At 38.8% G+C, this 13,443-nt stretch overlaps 1 protein-coding gene across 1 annotated transcript in view; it reads left to right on the forward strand.

Moving 5' to 3' along the window:
- The first annotated feature begins 1,403 nt into the window (after nt 1–1,403).
- The window catches only part of LOC133558094 (SH3 and multiple ankyrin repeat domains protein 1-like), an 88,910-nt gene continuing 76,870 nt past the window's right edge, over nt 1,404–13,443 (forward strand). The window contains exon 1 of the mRNA XM_061909201.1: nt 1,404–1,605. The gene's annotated coding sequence lies outside the window, so the exon portion shown is untranslated. The remainder of the gene's footprint in view (nt 1,606–13,443) is intronic.

Here is a 13,443-nt window from a genome sequence, read left to right on the forward strand (position 1 = left end):
CTAATTACTCTTACAACAAGATAACTAACTCAATTACTGTAGCTCATTACTTTTTAAACTTAAGTTGACCAACTGACCACTGATGGCTGGTGGCGATCACCGGTTTCGGTGGTAAGGAGGGCTTCATTTGTGTCTGACAACTCCACCTTTCCAGACTAACTCTTTGTGAACAGCTTTAGAGCAAAATATACGCAAAATTGTGACCAAAAAACCCTAAATACTGGTTATATGGACCAAAATGTGTTTTAAAAATAGAAAAAAAAAATCGTAATATGACCCCCGTAGAATTCTTTTTGACTGTCATTAAAATTGCATACCGGTATGTGTCAAAATATTGGGGACATTTTTAATTGATTAAATTAGGCAAGGCAAGTTTATTTATTTAAAAAAATCATCAGAAATAAAATTAAAATCAGAAAATAAGATCATTGTAAAAGCAATCATGATTCAAAATAGAATGAAATAACGTAGTTGAATGCAGCTGAGATAGGCTCCAACACCCCTGCGTCGTCAAAAGTGACAAGCAGTAGAAAACGGATAGATGGAAATACTTTCAGTTGTCATATGCACAACTAAATAAACGTGTTTTTAGCATTGGTTTGAACATTGCCCATGTTGAGACCTGGCTCACATCTTCTGGAAGACTATTTCAGATTTTAAGAGCATTTAATTTAACTAATCTAAATTATGCAAGCAATTATCTTGTAACGCATCGGGCGCATGTTGGCAATGATTGTGATTACAGCAGTAAAAAAAATACCATGTTATATTTTGGTCAACAGTTTTTTTTACGTTACACTTTGCTGCTCATTAAATTCCATTTCTGCATTAATGGTTATTGCCCTTCTCCACCGATATTTTTCTACACTAAAGAGATAAAACTTTTCAAATTTATGGTGCCAAACGGACAACTTAGGAACTTTTCTGCAACTTTATAGTTTTATTTTCTTTAAAAAAAAACTATGTGATTCTTTGGTATTGTGTTGCTGATCGTTAACATGATTTATATAAGCCCATAGCAACAACAGTTTTATTTTGTTACCAAAAAAATTACAGCAATAAAATAAGATGTTTTGCAGTTTTCCTAAAACTTTAAGACAGATATTATTGTGAAGTATTTACTGTAAGTGTGGGAACTAGGCAAAGATTAAAGGGAAGTCATACTCACAAATGTATGCTGAGGGGTTTGATTGATAGTGGCTGAGCTAATGAGAACCGTAATGAGAGTTAGATGGTGATCTGGCATCAGTACAAAGAGGATAAAGAGAGACAACATGTACTATACTGGGGCACTGAAGTGTGTGTGCGCCCGCGTGTGCGCACAAGTGCTAAAGGGTGGGGAAAAAAGAGAGACAGACTGCACAATACAGTAGCTCAGGCTGCCTCACACTGATGCACATTTACTGACTGGAAGGAAGGCTTGAGTCTGTGATTTTCGAGAGGGGGAAAATATGAGAATTTGTTCACGTTTTCCTTTAAAATATGTTTAATCAATTGGATATTTGATACTTTTGTGATCACAGATTTTTTTCTGTCTTTTTTTGTGGTTTCTCAAAGAGGTTCCTGGGGATACAAGGAACAGCCAGCTGAACTGCAAGCTGAAAGGTATGTATTTGTTACTACTCACTCATTGTTTGTTTAAAGTCATGTGCTTTGTGATAAACTGTGACTTTAATGTCCAATAAATGGCAGTTTAAATTTCATATAGCAACAAAAAAAGTATGTTTCTGCTGCAATATGACGCGGGAGCAAAGTAGAATTTTTGACAGCAGAAAGGGGAAATGAGTCCTTTGGGGGCTGATTCACATGTTTTATGGAGGTGGGCAGGAGGAGCAAAGTGGGACACACTTTGAAAATGATCACAAAGAAAAGTCTTTAATTGCATGTCATCCACTGACAACACTGATTATTTTCTTTGTTTGGTTTCTCAAACACAAATAATCCCTAATAGTTATATCAAAGCCATGAAGCATATTTGTAAAGAGCACCCCTCTAAATCTGATGAGTTTGAACTTTCTGGCCATAATTAAACCCTATGGGATTTGTTAACCTGTTTCATGCGCATACACATTGCATTAATGTGCATCACAAAGCATTACACGGATGGAAACACACGGGGGAAAAAAGGCTAATTATTGCTGTGAAAGGCAATTCATACATTTGCTTTGTGTATTGTGTTAAACTGGAAATGAGAAAAAAACATCATTATTTTTGCTACACATGTGGCAAAGTAGATACAAAAGGGAGTATTGGGGGCCAGGTGGATACGCAAGGGAGTATTGGGGCCACATTGAAATGACCTACAATAGCTGAGGGTTTTGGTTCTTATTTCCTGTGTACACTCTTATTTTCTCAGTTAGACTTCCTGTGTTTCATGTTTGGTGCAAACTTCACCTTTTGCCTGATTGGTCTCTTGATATTACAAAAACAAAGTTGTAAAGTGTTGGTGAAAAATTTACTCTATAGAAAAAATACCATATTTTACGGACTATAAGCCGCTACATTTTTCCCAAGTTGAATCCTGGGGCCTATTCAAAGATGCGGCTAATCTATGGATTTTACTTCGACAACGGCTAAATTATGAAATGGATTCAGAAATCATACAATGTACTAAAATGATCCACTTTAAGAAACTGTTTAAACAAGGAAGAAGAACCTCAATAAACATCTTCAACCTTAAAAGAAAAAATCTGAGGCACTCTTGAGGGTAAAGATTAAAATGCCTTTATTAGTACTTGCCTATTTGGCTAGTCTAGTAAAACACACCTCTGCGTTTCAGCCTGAAAGGCCTTTGTCAGGGCATCTTAGGGCACCTTATTAAAAAGGCGAAAAACATATTCATCTTACAAAGGATGAAAAAAGACATTTATGACTTTTCTAGTTTATTTAATCAGCTATTTTACTGACATTGTACAGGCCACAATTGGAAACAATTAAGGTATGTAAATAGATATTTACAAAATCTCTCTATGTAAATATATCACATCATAATATATGGTACATACAGTATCTGTGGCTTAGACTCTGGTGTGGCTAATAAGTGAAAAAAAAAAATAAAAAAAAAAATATATATATATTCAAAAATTTAGTGGGTCCGGTTTCTATACTAGTGTGATTTATAGTCCGAAAAATACAGTATAACAATAAATTAAGTGGTAATTCTTGTGAAAAAAAATCTTAATGATAGAAAAAAAAATTTGGGGTGAAAAAATTTAAGATTATTACGAAATTTTACTTTTTTGCATAAATTCCTTAATAAATGTTAAAAACATATTAGGGATTTCCTATAGTTAAATTGTATACAAACAGTGACTTAATTAAAATCTAATTTAGATTTTTCTTTTACTAAAATGTAACTTCAAAGTTCTTTATTAGTTTTCACCTTAATATAGCTTCACTCCTATCTACAGTTGTGTATATTGTACAGTATACCTCTGTTCTAATAAAATTAGAGCTTTATACTTAAATGCTCTCCTATTTTGACTTTGTCTTTATTCTATGTCTTTGTTTTGAATAGTAATGTTTCCCCTAATACACTTTGATACAAACATCCAATCATACATGTATGCAAACAAACGTGTGTTGCAATACTTGTGCTTGAGTTACATCACTGTATTTTACAATCTACTGTAATTGCCTTTGCACATCCTCCTAAGACCGACGCCTAACAGTGTAATGCACGATAAGCAAAATGATTAAGGAAAGCAATTTTTTTCTCTGATTTGGGATTTATTTGGAAAGAAAATAAAAAACAAACTGGACCATTTTAAGCGGACTGTGCCCACTAAGGTTAATGGCCACCTCACACAGAACAATTGATCAAAATGCTGACTTTATAAATGAAAGAGAAAGCTGGCTGAATTTACATATGTGGCTCATGCCAAAAGACTAGGATTAGGACACAATTGTGCTGCAAATGATTTGGATGTCTGAGAGTCAGAACATGTCCAGCAGCATTGTGTGGCCGTAATGCACTTCCTCACTGGCCAGTTTTGTTCGGTACAACAGGAGAAGCTAGGGTCAATAAACTTGCTGTCCAGTGCAGCAGATGTGACATGCTGCGCTGTGTGGAATAGTAATGCTTTCGGAAATGGAAGACAGACATGCTGAGAGAATATTTCCAGTGACAGCTAACTGCTGTGGAAGAGTACAACTCGCCTCCCATTAGCTGCAACCTGCAGTCCGTGAAGCATAAATGCAAAATTCACGCCAAGATGCTCCCACACTCACTCTCACAGGGGAATTAAAGTGGGCTACAGCTGGATGGAGCTACTAAGGAACACTATCAGAGGAAAACACCCATTCACGATAGAGAATACCTTTGTGGAAATGTTCACATTGAAAGACAAGGATTATTCCCCAATATGATTTTTAATGAACTTCTAAACACCTCATTGGTGTGTGCTTGTTAAAAAGCAAAGCAGACAGAGCTGCTTGCGCTGCCTCTTTCACATACAGGCTGAGTCCCCCCAGGGAGATCTGACAGCCATAAAAACACATCCTGCAAACCGCAACACATCCACCACAATAGAAGCCGACAAGCTATAGCTTTACTTTTTGCTGACACTATTTGGACACAAAACTGCTGGTAAACTAAGCAACACATTTCAAAAGTACACCTGTCTTTAGAAATGTGAGGATGTTTAGACAACAAAAGGGCAAAAAAAAACCCTGCAGCATGAATGTGTGGTTGTTAAAATATTAAATATTGCAAATATGTTTAATTGGAAGCAGGTGATAATTGGAGAGAGGCTCTTGTTTCTTACATGTAGAACTATTTTACAGCTTATTGTTTTAACTTTACTTGTACTTGACTTGAGTACGTGACACAGTGAGGGAGATCACAGTTTTCTTTGACCACATGGTCGTTCGTTCATTAGCTGCACAACACAGCAACAGAAGCAACGTTGTGAAAGCAGTAAAGAGCAAAAAAGTTTTATTACCAATGATGCATGTATGCAAGTGTGACAGACTCAGACTCTAGTGTAAACGCGCACAGTTGTGGCCCCAATGTGGCCTTGACGTCACTTGCATGTGCAGTTCGATAAAGTGAAAACAAAGGAAGTTGATGGGATTGCATAAATGACCAAGGAGGTCGGGACTACATGAGAACACATGGACACCAAAGATCAGTGTGTTAGTGGGTTTGTGCCATGGCTGTTGTGTAGAGGATGTAGGCAGATGATGGAAAACTACTTCAGGGGAAGGAAAAATAAAATTGTAAAAAAGAAAAAATGCGCATTGAATGACATAGCTCGAACAAAGATGACGTAAAAGTCGTTTAGACTGCAGTCACATTTGAAAAGATCTGATTCCAAACAGATTTGGGCGACCTCATGATGTGGCCCAAATCTGATGCGAAAACAATAGATTTGAAGCACTTTGGAGCGTTTAGACTAGCAAAAAATATCTAAATTAGGTCACCTGAGGGCAAAAAAAAAATCTCATTTGGTGTAAACAGAGCCTACATGCTTGGAACAAAATGCTTAATGAGGGCCTGGTACCAGCAGGCAATAAGTGATAGTGCAAATAAATAAGAATAGTTTAGCATTAGCAAACATTTTAGAACAACACAAAACATCTGAGTAGTGCAACCATCCATCCATCCATCCATTTCTACCGCTTATCCATTTTGGGGTCGCGGGGAGTGCTAAAGCCTATCTCAGCTACAATCGGGCAGAAGGCAGGGTAGACCCTGAACAAGTCGGTAGTGCAACCAACCAACATTTTAAAGAACTTGCAGATGTAGCTAAAGCTGCTGACTGTTGACCACTCATGATACTTCAAACGCAGCTACTGCCACCTTGTGGATAAACCATCAAAGGGTGTCTATGGATGTTCTCATTCATCCAGGTCAATGAATTCTCGGCATTCAATCAATCGCAACTGGAATGTTCTGTTTGTTTTAGAAGAGTAGACTAGATCTGTGGCCAAGACTAGAGCTGACCAACCTAACTGATATGATGAAGCCTATGGATGAGGCAAAACGTCTTCTTTGAAAAACGGAACACTCCAGTTAGAATGGATTGAATGCCCTGAGAATTATCAGGAGGTTGCTTACAGGCACAGTTGTCAATGTTGTCAATGCCAAACCAATTTTGTTGTCTCAAGGCTAATTAGAAAATTCTGTGGTTATTTGCTTTTGTAAACCACACACTTCTTTGAATAGAGGTGTTCATATAGAAGAGCATTTACAGTAGCTGTGTAAATGTTATTTCCATCCATCCATCCATCGTCTTCCGCTTATCCGAGGTCGGGTCGCGGGGGCAGCAACCTAAGCAGGGAAGCCCAGACTTTCCTCTCACCAGCCACTTCGTCCAGCTCTTCCCGGGGGATCCCGAGGCATTCCCAGGCCAGCCGGGAGACATAGTCTTCCCAACGTGTGCTGGGTCTTCCCCGTGGCCTCCTACCGGTCGGACGTGCCTTAAACACCTCCCTAGGGATTCATGAATACCAAATAAGTGTCAAAAAGGTTATTTTTGTCTAAAAACAAAACAAAACAGGTTATTAAAACAAAAACAAGGGGTTGACTTGTATCCAGGTCCGTCTTTTATTTGGGTCTACACATTATTATAAGATTATTAGATAAGATATTTGTCCCACATTTACATACAGTATAAACATCTCACTGGATTGGTTTGCAACCGAGTGTTAAGCAACTAGGATGAGAATCAGTACCTCCAGGGTGGAGTGCCATCTTCGGGTTGGGGAGGAGATCTTGCCCCAAGTGGAGGAGTTCAAGTACCTAGGAGTCTTGTTTACGAGTGAGGGAAGAGTGGATCGTGAGATCGACAGGCGGATCGGTGTGGCGTCTTCAGTAATGCGGACGCTGTATCAATCCGTTGTGGTGAAGAAGGAGATGAACCGGAAGGCAAAGCTCTCAATTTACCAGTCGATCTATGTTCCCATCCTCACCTATGGTCATGAGCTTTGAGTAATGACCGAAAGGACAAAATCACGGGTACAAGTGGCCGAAATGAGTTTCCTCCGCCGGGTGGCGGGGCTCTCCCTTAGAGATAGGGTGAGAAGCTCTGCCATCCGTGGAGAGCTCAAAATAAATCCGCTGCTCCTCCCCATCGAGAAGAGCCAGATGAGGTGGTTAGGGCATCTGGTCAGGATGAGGTGTTCGGGGCACGTCCAACCGGTAGGAGGCCTCGGGGAAGACCCAGGACACATTGGGAAGACTGTCTTCCGGCTGGCCCGGGTTCGAGTCCGCGCCGTGACACAAGTAACAGTAAAAATAGGAAAGTAAAAAAAATATCTGGTACAAAGTGTACACATTTTTACAGTATTTACAATTGTGTTTTATAAAAGTCTTATATGGCTGGGGGCACAATATTTATCTACTACTACTGCTACTACTTTTACTTTGTATATAGCGTAGTTTTAAAGCAACTCTGTTACTATTAGGGGTGTCTGGATACAACCTTTTCACTTCTGATACAATACTGATAGTTCCAAGTAGCCTATAGCCTACTATGTTTAACTTTTTGTAAATTACTAATATGCAAGAAAAGATCAACCGCCTTTGTTTATTGGAGGACATTTACTGTAGATGTTAATCGGCTAGCCGCCTTTGCACAAGTAACCGTGGTGCAGTACTGCTTGTATCGGAGCTTATATCCAACATATATGCAAGCCGATATACAGTAATTCGATACCAGCTTTTTTGCTGACATGGGGCCGATATCCGCTATCAATAACGGCTCAGGACACCCCTAGTTACTACATTTTGTCCTATTACAAATAGGGGTTTTACAGTGTTACAGCACAGTAATATAGTGAAAATACTGCTGTAGTGCTAAGTTGTCAACGTGTTTGCTTAATTGTGTTGATTAGATTCAACTTTCTCTCCCTCAACATAATGCCTAATTTAACATTTTTCTCTCTTTATTCAAGGTAACAGATGCTCTCTCTTTATTCAAGGTAACAGATGCTTTTAGGTGAGGAGAATAAGTATGTGATAAGTATAGTAGATACTGCCTTGCTTTGTGTAACATTACTTTACATTACATTCCACGGGAGGTGCGCTAACTGTAATGGGCCCTGACAGGCGCTGTGCCATGGTCCTTGCGCTGGCGGCCATATCTAACAGCATTCATTTAGCGTCTTGTTGACTTTGCCTCTCGGTGTTACGTTTACATGAGTGGACGTCTAAGGTAAGTGAATTTGTCACTGTGGGACTGTTTATTGTAAGTTTGTGTATAATTTTGTTGTGGCTGTTAACCCACCCAAAACAGAAGCCTAAAAGGGAAACTGCACCCTTTTGGAATTTTGTTTATCATTCACAATCCTAATGTGAGACAAGCACACATATGTTTTTCTTTTTTATATTCATTCTAACACGTACACATGTATGTATGTAATGTAATAGGCACTTTTAACATAACACTTTGGTATTTTGGTCATTTTAAGCATACAGATTTTACAGACTCATTACAATGTTTGCTGTTTTCTTCAACAACTACTACTAATCGTGGCAGACTTCATGAGAAACGACTACTTAGGGACAATTGATGAGCCGGAATCTTATATTTTTGAGCCGGAATATACGTAGAAGGATCTACAAATTTTAAAAGGTGGGTGCTAAACAGATTAAGCTTCAGACTATGTTTACACTGCAGGCCAAAGTGGCCCAGATTAGATTTTTTTTTAAATCAGATTTTTTTTCAGCTGACGTTTTGTACTACAAGTACAGTAAATTTGATCTTTATCAGACTTCACTTTACACTGCAGACCCCAATGTGGGTTAAATGTCGCCTCGACGTCACTTGCATGCGCAGTTTGATAAATTTAAACAAAGGACGTTAATCTGTTCGAGTGAGCTACCTCTTGTAGATAAAGAGTTTACTTGTCACTATCGCATCAAGTCACTTTTTTTATCATATATTTGATATCTAAATCGGTGTTATGAAACCTAATCCGTCATTTTTTCATGCGGCAGCAGTGTAAATCCATAGACATCGCTGGTAGCTTTTTTTGATAAAGCGGCTCATTTTGCAGAAAACCAAATTCGATAATTGAACAAGGAAGTCACTACTAAACATGGACACCACAGATCAGCGTGTTAGTGGGTTTGTGCCATGACTGTTGTGTAGAGAAAGTAAGCAGATGATGGAAAACAACGCAGGAGGAGGAAGAAGAAAACTGCGAAAAGGAAAGTGATCGTGCTGCGCAAACAAATGACGTAGCTTGCCCAAAGGTGACGTAAAAGTCGCATTCAGGTCGCATTGCCGTTACAGTCACATTTGAAAAGATCAGATTCAGACTACCCCGTGGTGTGGGCCAAGTATGATGTAAAAAATATCAGATTTCAAACACTTTGGAGTGTTTACATTGGCAAAAAAAAGGCAGTTCAGGGTGCATAGTACACGGGGCCTTAGTGAAACATCATACAGCAGTAATGATAAGTGCCAAACAAGAAATACAAACAACGAACATAATAAAACAATCACTTACTGTACAATGTCTGCTCTGTGGGATGCCGACTGATGGGATGTTCATATCTTCCCGTTTAAACTAAAAGTTAATCATAATCCGCCCGGTGAACAAAAAGGTGAGCGTCTTTTCAAACAATCAATTAATCAGTCAATCGATCAAGTAAAGTGTATTTTCACAGCCCTTAATCTCCTTAGTACCTCAAGTTTTTGTGTCTTTCTTGCCATCTTCGGGTCTAAATTGAATGTCAAATTTGACCAACCTCTTGGTTAATGGCCACAACCTTGTACCATACAAGTGAGAGGCATGGTTCATAATGTAGAACACGCATGTCAAACTAGTTTTTATTGAGGGCCATAATGCAGTTAGGGCTGCCATCGGAGGGCCGCATGTAACAGCAAATATATATGAATATAAGTGTTTAATAGCCTTATAACACAATTTGTAAAGGAAACTCTTTTTGATTACTCCATTTTTTACTAACAGATTGATGGATGACTTGGTTTATTGCCACAGAATCAGATAATATTTAAGTGTAGAGCATATTCAATTGAATGTAATATATTTTCCGTCAAATCACAATTATAATACATGCATTTTACCAGAAAGTGCTTTAATATTTCCGGCGTCTTTTTTTTGCAGGCCCAAAAAAATTATGTGGCGGGTCACATAAAATGATGCGGAAAACCACGTGAAATGACATGGCAGGCCATGTGGTAGGCCAGATTTGGCATCCGGGCTTGAAGTTTGACACCCATGATCTAGAATTAACTTTTACCAACTCAGAGGCCATGCAGCAGCTCACTGGCTCAGTACGTCAATAGCTGCATAAGCTAGTTACCTCTCTGTAATCACAGTGTCAATAAAAGTAGTTCCTTGATGTTAGTGCTTACAGTGACAATATAACTAATACTTTGTTAATATGCAGATCATGACATTTAAATGGAGTATTGATGGCAGTTTTGGGATTTTAGAGGGCTTTATGTGCACAATAGATGACTCCCATTAGGTTCATTGTTAGCCACTTCGTAGTTGAGACAGACATACTATGTTCTTGTCTTATATAGGGATTGTAAATGTTAGGCAAAATTCCCCCCAAAAAGTGCAGTTCCCCTTTAAAACAAACCTAAACTCATCGCCATGTGTCTGTAGCTGCTTTTATTCACTTAAGACTTTCATTTAGGTGCTCTGAGATTTGTATGCCGTATAAACATGCCTTGTTATAGTTGGATATATTTAACTTGCTTTTCCTTTAGTATTCCCAGATATAGGCTAACTTGTGGCAGAGTTGTATTTTCTGTTTTCACATTATTTTATTGTGCTTTCTGTCATCTCATGCATAGATTGTGGCAGGTTTGCAGAAAATGGTTATCATTGTTTGAAAATGTACAATAATCATTATCATGTTGAACCAGGTTGGATTCAGCCCTTAAAGCCCTCAGCGTCTCTTGAATAGAGGATGAGGCTAAGGGAGATATACACTATTCTGAATTTGCAGGCACCATTTTTGATGCATTGCTACTGTTGTATGTCATTAGAATGTGCAGGTGTACCTAATTTTGTGGCCAGTCTGTACACTAGATTGAAGTTAAAGATAGTTTTGCTTTGCAAAATGACGTATTCCGGGACAAACAGTTAACGGGATAGTCGCTGTCAAATGTGTTCTACATCGAGGTCTCCTCGCCCATCCAGCCAAATTTAGCCCAAAACAAGGCCCTTGGCATGTGCTTCAGCTGACCCAATTATATCCAGTCTGAAGGGAAAGAAAGATAGCCCACTTTGATCAACACAAGACCCCCAGACTGCTTTAGCATGTTGTTTAAGTTCTACACTTTTCGTGTGCATAGCCTACATGCATCAAGCATCAGGCCAGCAGGGTGTTACCTTTGAGGTGAGCCTTTTTCCTAAAAATAACTGTCCTTGGTGAGGTGAGGATGTGGGAGACTGAGCTGGATGGCAGCTCAAAAAACCTCATTAGATGTTTATTTTCAGGACAACTGGGGGGTGACAAATTCAATCACCCGCATATTTACTGAGATGAACGATTAGCTTTGTTTTGTTAGATATTAGAACGATAAAAAAAAGATGGATATTTGTATTGAATATGAATATGATCTCCCTTGTTTAGACCTTTTCCACAGTTGTATATACGCAGTAAGCCATCTCATTTTGCTGTGAATCCATTTAATTTTTAAATGAGCTTTTTACACTGTTTTGTCATTTTTTAAGATAGATTTGCACATCATAATAATCGAACATTTCATTGCAATGCCACAATGATAGTTTCACATTGCAGACTTTGTCACAAAAAGCAACAATTGAGGTTGACTTGTGGAATGTCTTATTGTCTAAATAAGTGTTCATCACTAAGATGTACCCAAATTTCAATTTTCACTGATCTTTCACACTTAGCCGAGCATCTAACATTGTGTAATTTTGTCCAGCCTTACATTAAAGAAAAACATACTCTCACCAAGCCAATGGAACTCGGGCCCACTTAACGCCGAAAGTCCAACACGTTTAGTGAGTGTGAACGTTTTGATCTGTACACACCCACTACTCTGGCACAATTTAAAGAGATGGGCCGGGGCAGGGCTCTTCTGGCCAGATTGCTGATAACTAGGGCTTTCTTCGATAAAGGACTTTCAGGGTTGAATCTGATTCCTTACATTTTCCCCATAGTTGACGATCAGTTGTCCTGATCCAGGGAAGGGAGAGTGGGGTCAAATATCCGGATTGAATTGTCAAATAGACTATTCTAAGACACCCCTACTAGTAACCGCCACTTAATAGAGATATAGTCCGGAACAAAAATCTGTAAGTGAGATTTGTGGCGCCGTGTTGGGTTGTGCTCGAAATGCTTTGTAAAACATGCTAGCATGCATGTAGGATAGTGTAGGATAGAATAAACTTTATTGACCCAAAAGCGGGGAATTTATGTGGTTGCGGTGCAGCTACCAAAACTCTACAAAAAGTAGGGTAAAAAGACATGAAAACAAGAGGGAAACATTAAAGATCACAAATTACCTAAAATACATTCAAAGAGCACAGAACTGATGCAACTAGCTGCCACATTAGCCGAACCATTTTTACATACAGCAGTGTTTCCCACAGGTCAGGCACCTATTTGTGGTGGTGTGGTCAGCCGGCGGGGGGGATGACCAAGAAGAACGCGGAGTTGGAATATAATTACAACACTTTATGTACATATTTATATACATATTTATATAATATTTATATAATATGTAAGCTACAAGCTCCATTCACAGACAGTCCCATTGCTTTTATGAGCGGTCGAGCGAGTCAAAAGCCTTAAAAAAAAAAATAAATAAAAGTTTTATTTTTTTCATTTGTGGCAGCCGTAATTCTTTCGTGGCGGGCCGCCACAAATAAATGAATGTGTGGGGAAACCCTGTACAGTTATAAAATTAAAATACCACGGAAAAATAACATAGCAATAAATACTATATATTGCGCACGGAACTGACCCAACAAATAACCAAGAAAGTGGACTCCGTCCTAAGCTGCCCACTAGCTCCCGGTTAATGCCTGGTGCACACGGATGAGCAACAGGTAGACTGAAGTGTCTGGAACATGCTCATTCAACCAGGACTCAGTAAAGCTCACCCTAACTTTGCAGCATCATCTCTTCCACCGCATTTCTTCTGGTCTCTCCAAGCGGACTCTGGTGTGGCAGAAAGCCACCAGCTGGTCTATGGTGCAAATACGGCCATGGAAAAAAGGCAGATACAAAATCCACATAAAAGTATCAAAAAGCAGCGCAGAACCAAACTGAAAACCATATAACAAAAATTCCCTAGCTTGTCGGGAAATATTTGCTAAATCCTGCCCGTACCCCTGCAAAGCAGTTTGCTTGATGGCAGTCATGTTTTTCAACCAATCTTACTGAAATTAAATGGCATGTGCTTTTCCGTCCACTCAAAGTATGTACTGAATAATGTGGTGATTCTTGTAATTTCAAGTCAATTTAATTTATTGATTAGA

This window comes from Nerophis ophidion, linkage group LG08, assembly GCF_033978795.1.
Source record: "Nerophis ophidion isolate RoL-2023_Sa linkage group LG08, RoL_Noph_v1.0, whole genome shotgun sequence".
NCBI lineage: Eukaryota > Metazoa > Chordata > Actinopteri > Syngnathiformes > Syngnathidae > Nerophis > Nerophis ophidion.